General features: G+C 33.7%; 1 protein-coding gene across 1 annotated transcript in view; it reads left to right on the top strand.

Annotated features, from left to right (window-relative positions):
- Positions 1-6,000, top strand: part of UNC13C (unc-13 homolog C) — a 350,422-nt gene that overhangs the window by 150,927 nt on the left and 193,495 nt on the right. The window lies entirely within an intron of this gene.

The following is a 6,000-nucleotide window of genomic DNA, read 5'->3' as shown; positions in this document are numbered from 1 at the left end:
GCTTCCCTTTATCTATTCTCTACTATCTATCTTCTTCCCACAGGTTCTTTCAATTCTACATTTTCAACATCATTTTCTTTATTTTATCTAAAAAATAAAATTGAAACCTTTATTATATCATACAAATTATCTATACATAATTTCGTAAACAATCTTCCCAGACCTTAACAGCCTCAATTTCCTACTTCTTGCAACTCGAAACCCAGACCAGTCCCCTCTCATGGTCCCAAAAGTCTATTCCTTGAGTCGACCATCCTGTTTTATGTCCATGAATTTATGTAACCTGTCCTGTATACCTAAAATGTTCTTCTCTCATTCTCTGCCTTCATCAAAGTCCAACTTAAATATGAGCTCCTGTTTTGCTAATTCATACCCAGTGGATGAATCAAATCACCAAGGTAAAGTGGCATAACTTACTTAGTGTCTTTCTAATGTAATAATAATAATTATAATAATAATAATAATTATTATTATTATTATTATTTTATTTCTATGAGATGTAAGAATATAGGCAGTTACTATAAAGCAAACATGACCCTAACAAAAAGTAAATAAATTGTTACATCACAATCAATGTAATGTAATTTAATATTTGCTGACTTGACTTTCAAAAAAAAATTTACATTATTTGACAACCAACTAGTTTTCTTTATGGGTAGATAGATCTATAGATTTTGTGTGAAATTTTGTCAGTGTGGGGAATGTTTGGAGCTAAGCTTTAAATCTAAAAAAAAAGGCTTTTTATAAGTATTGTTATTGTTTGAAATTCTAAAGGAAGCATCCATTGGATATGAATAATTTAGGAAACTAATATTTCCTAGAGCCCTTCTATAAGAATCCTGGAACAGTTTTAATGATTAAGGCTCACTTCCCTCAGTTGACTGCAACTCCATTCTCCTGGGAGCTCAAGTGAAGACCTTTTTTTCCTCACACCATACATATTAATTGCCCTCAATTTCTGAGGGGACATATTATCATGTGAGTGGAGAGCCAAATAAGAGTTTACCCACAGGAAAGTAACACGAAAAACACTGTACCCCCAGTACTTAGACAGTGCCTGGATCATAGAAGGTACTCAAAAAAGCATTTGTTGAATGAATTGAATAGATGAATAAACAATTTTTTTCTCAAACAATACAATAAGAATATACAGATATATTTAGCATGTCATAAACAAGACGGAAATAAGTACTCTATCCTGTGGTAGACACTCAGTGCTTGCTTGAAGCCTCTTGCAGTTGTTCTGGGTCATGTTGCAGGGTCTTTGACAATGAGATATGGGAGGATTTGATGAAAGCCACACCTAGTTCCAAACCTTTAAAACATCCTGCAATATCTTCCAGCTCTCCCATTTCTGCTTCAGTAACCTGGAAGGACACACATTCCAGATGGTACCGCTACCAGATGGAGGAGGGCTGTCCAGCTAGTTTGACTTTGGATATTTAAGAAATAATCCGTCATTGCATTAACTCATTGAGATTCGGAGATTTATTTAATACCACAGCACAAATTGACTTATTTTGACTAATAGACCTTTAAATCCATTTCCAACCTACCACCCAAACTATCTTTAAAATATATCCATGTTTATATGACTGTCCTAACTATATAATCTCCATTTATTCATGGGATTAAGTCCAAACTCTATGCCATTACTCAAAAGTCCTCCAACGTCTGAATTCTGACTATCTTTTCTTATTTCAACCAATTTCCACCTTACATTCTATGATTCAGTGCACTACACTTCATGATGCCTTCGTCTGCATTGTCTTCAGCTGCCTAAAGTTGCTTCACTTCTCCAAACACTCTCATGGCTAACTCTAGCTCATCTGACCTTTTTTTCAGAAAGCCTTTAGGACCTCTCCTAGCTGAATTAAGTGTTCCTGCTCTCTGCACTTGTAATAACCTGATATGTCACTAATAGTGCACTTATGTCAAATTTGTTGGGCACATAATATAATGGTTGTTTGGCACATCTTCCCCAGTAGGCCGTGAGTTTCATCTTTGTAGCCCCAGTGTTCAGCGCTGAGCCTGACATGGAGTAGAGTTGATAAAGTAATTAATAAAAAACAAATTTTGTAAAAACAGCATTATGTTACTCAATTTCCTTCAACAGCTTTACTTCTAAGTCTATGGTCAAGAATATGATCAAAACATTTGAGTTCAAATTCCAGCTCTATTGCTAATTAGTTTTGTGGCCTTGGGTAAGCTACTTAGCCTCTTCATGTCTATTTTCTTTATTAGGACATATTTTAATATTTATACTACTTCTGTTTTATCTGAGTTTTCTCCAGATTTAATGCCTGAAACCAAAAAATAAGAATTTCAAGGTTGTTAGACACATTACAATTCTGATTATTTAAATGTCGAGCATACATTCTCCAAAGACATTTCGAAGAGCCATATAAAAATAATGCTTGGAATAAAAATGGAAAATAGATTTAACAGAAAAGTCAAAGTAGTTGCATTTAGAAGAACAAGATAGACGTGTGGTGTCTGGAGTCTGGCTTCACACTCACAGAGCTGCGTTTACCTTGCTTGACTCACCAGGCTCCTTGCTTGTCCTTCAGTTTAGCATAACTAAGAATTCAGACGTGGCAACGTGGACATACGTGATTGATTTTTTGTAAAAAGACATCTGAGAGATCAAACTATAACTAGCCCAATGTTCTAATTACATTTCTTTAATTAATAATGAGTTTAAGAATCATAAACTTACTAGCTTTTGAGTAACTATTTTTATTAATGGCCCGTTATTACCTTGTGCCTATTTTTCAAAATAGAGTCTCTGTCTTTTGTTGGTTAATATTCTGGTGTTTCTTAGTCCTTTGTCGGCAAATATTTTTCACAATCCATTGTCTTTATCTTTGCCACAGTGCACATTTATAAGAAATTCTCAATTTTCATGTAATCAAATTGATCAACTTTTCTATTTAAAATTTATACTTTGGAGTTTTAAAAAGTCTTTTCTTCTCATCCCACAAATACAGAGACTCTTTATGAAGACTTAGTGAAATGAATGTGTTCTAGCTTGGTAATAATCACTGTTAAGACCATCCAACTAATTTCCCTTGGTGGTGGTGTTTCATGTTCCTAACGTAACCTTCAGACTACAGATTTTCTTTTCATAAAGATATTCTTTCAGGAAAGAATAAACCAAAACATTTCAAATCTAAATTTTTATTTATTTTATTTTATTTTATTTTAAAGAAACTATCATTTGTTCCCTGAGGTGTCCTCAGAACCTACACTAGTGCCTGGCATATAATAGTCAACTTGTCTATCTGTCTGTCTTCCTATCTTTCTGCCTGCCTTCCTTCCTTCCTTCCTTCCTTCCTTCCTTCCTTCCTTCCTTCCTTCCTTCTACCCATCTATTCATCCATTTATCCATCCATCCATCTATCCTATCCATCTATCCATCATCCATCCATGGAAAATCACATATATATTCTTAGAGTCTCTTTGTTTCCTTCCCAAATCAAAGTTCCCTGCCTCTAACCTCTGAGACAGTCTCTATTATAAATTTGATATTTAACTTTGGGGTTTGTCTTTGTATACATTTATCATAAATGTCTATTATCCACTCGTGGTACTGTATCTCCATTAATCTCTCATATACTACACTTTATAAACGAGTAGTACAGGGATATGGTTACATGTGGTAACTTGGGAACTAGACTGCCTAAATGTTAATTATTTGGTAGGAATTTGGTAGGTCCACAATTTTTAAAGTTTAGTATTTCTTTTTGAGTACCTAAGCTGATACATTAAGGTAGAGTTTATTCATTTATTTTTTTATAATTGCCTATCATATTATTATACTTCAATTTACATATTAACTTTAATGTTTCACTTTACAAATAAATGTGCATTAAGTATCTTTGTGGAGGAAGGCATATGTGCACCTTCTAGTCTGTACTCTTAAAGACCAAGAGAATGCCCTTTCTTCCTCTACTTTTCCATTTCTTCTCAAAATAATGTAAACTTATCATTTCGTGCCATGTGGTCAAACACACCCTCTATTTTTTCACGTGTGGTAAAATGCTTTGTTGCTTGTCTGATTCCCACAGTAAACACTGATTTTAATGAGAAGAGAAACTCTGTCTTACTATTATTAAATTTCAGTATATAACACTGTGCCTCACAAACAGCAGAAATCAAAAAATACGTGCTTACATAATGGAACTTTATATGATAACATCTTTTTTAAATTTATTTTTCAGTTATAGTTGACATACAATATTATATTAGTTTCAGGTGAACAACATAGTGAGGAGACATTTATATACCTTATGAAATGATCATCCTGATAAGTCTAAGTACCCATCTGGCATGGCACATGGTTATTACAGTATTATGGACTATATTTCCTATTCTCTACTTTGCGTCTCATGACTACTTTTATAACTGGTAATTTGTACTTCCTAAGTGATTTCACCTTTTTTAACCTATCTCTCCAATTTCCCTCCCATATGGCAACCATCAGTTCTCTGTATCTATGAGTTTGTTTCTGTTTGTTCATTAGTTAATTTTTTTTAGATTCCACATATAAGTGAAATCATATGGATTTGTCTTTGTATGGCTTATTTCACTTAGCATAAAACCTTCTAGGTTCATCCATGTTGTCACAGATGGCAAGATTACATTCACTTAGCAATAACGTACTCGAGGTTCATTGACGTTGTTGTATGTGTCAGAACCTCCCTCCTGTTTAAATACTGCGTACCGTTCCAGTGTATGGACAGACCGCATTTCCTTTATCCGTTCATCCACTAACGGACATTTAAGTTGTTTCCATATCTTGGTTATTGTAAATAATGCCACAGTGAACGTAAGGGTGCATATATCTCTTTGAGTTTTGTTTTCTTTAGATAAATACTCAGAAGTGGAATTGCTGGATCACATGGTAGTTCTGTTTTTAAATCTTCATACTGTTACATAGCTCCACCAATTTATATTCCTGCCAACAATGCACGAGGCTTCCCTTTTCTCCATGACCACACCATGACTTATTATTTCTTGTCTTTTTGATAATAGCCATTCTGACAGGTGCAAGATGATATGTCATTGTGGTTTTGATTTGCATTTCTCTAATAATTAGTCACATTTAGCAACTTTCTATGCACCTGTTGGTCATTTGTATATCTTTTTTTGGGGAAGTGTCTATTCAGATCAAATATTTTGAAGGTGCATCCTCATGTAGGAGATCAACCTTATCATTCAACTTTGCTAAGTTGTCTCTTAAACCTATAGAGTTCTTGATTGTCTCTTAAACCTTTGTGATTGTCCAAGCAGCCTATTTTATTTTTAATAGCTCTCAGTAGCTAAGGGTGTGGCAAGACTGGTCATTGTCCTAAAGGTAGGAATTTCATTGAGCACCTAGACAAAAGGCTAGTTGGAAGCCAGACCCTCAGGCATCAGCTTTTAAAGTATGCAAATATATACTATGAATTATAGTGCAGAATCAAATCAACTGATAACATTTTGCTTTGTTTTCATTTTCTTTCTAAAATACATCTTGGAGAATTATTAAAAGACTCACAGTATGTAATAGATCTTTCTATAAGTTGTTTTCATGAAATATTAAATTTGAAAATAGTTGTCAAATTCAGCTTTAGGAATAAAATGACTTTTTCTCCATTCTAACTTCATTACCTGAAATTCTAAAAAAAAAAAAAAAAAAAAAACAGCTAACTTTTAGTACTACATATTTCCAATCATAGCTTTTTGTACACTAATAAATATTTTAAAAGATGAAGCAGGAATTAGGAGGTTTTATCAAGCTCCTGTGTTAAAAAATACTTCATGCCTCCAAAGTTATCATAGAAATAGATAAATTTGCAGGTGCAAAGTTTTTAGGAGACAGTGACTTGAGCAGATAATCATTAAGAAAGCAGATGGGGGAGACAGACAGACAAATAAATGCTTTCATTGTTTTAGTAAACTGTTCTGTGTTTGACAGATAAATTCCCCTTGTTCTTGAAATAGGATTTTCTTACA

Source organism: Pteropus alecto, unplaced genomic scaffold (assembly GCF_000325575.1).
Source record: "Pteropus alecto unplaced genomic scaffold, ASM32557v1 scaffold86, whole genome shotgun sequence".
Taxonomy (NCBI): Eukaryota; Metazoa; Chordata; class Mammalia; order Chiroptera; family Pteropodidae; genus Pteropus; species Pteropus alecto.
Note: the sequence above shows the minus strand (reverse complement) of the source record. Positions and strands in the feature narration are given on the sequence as shown.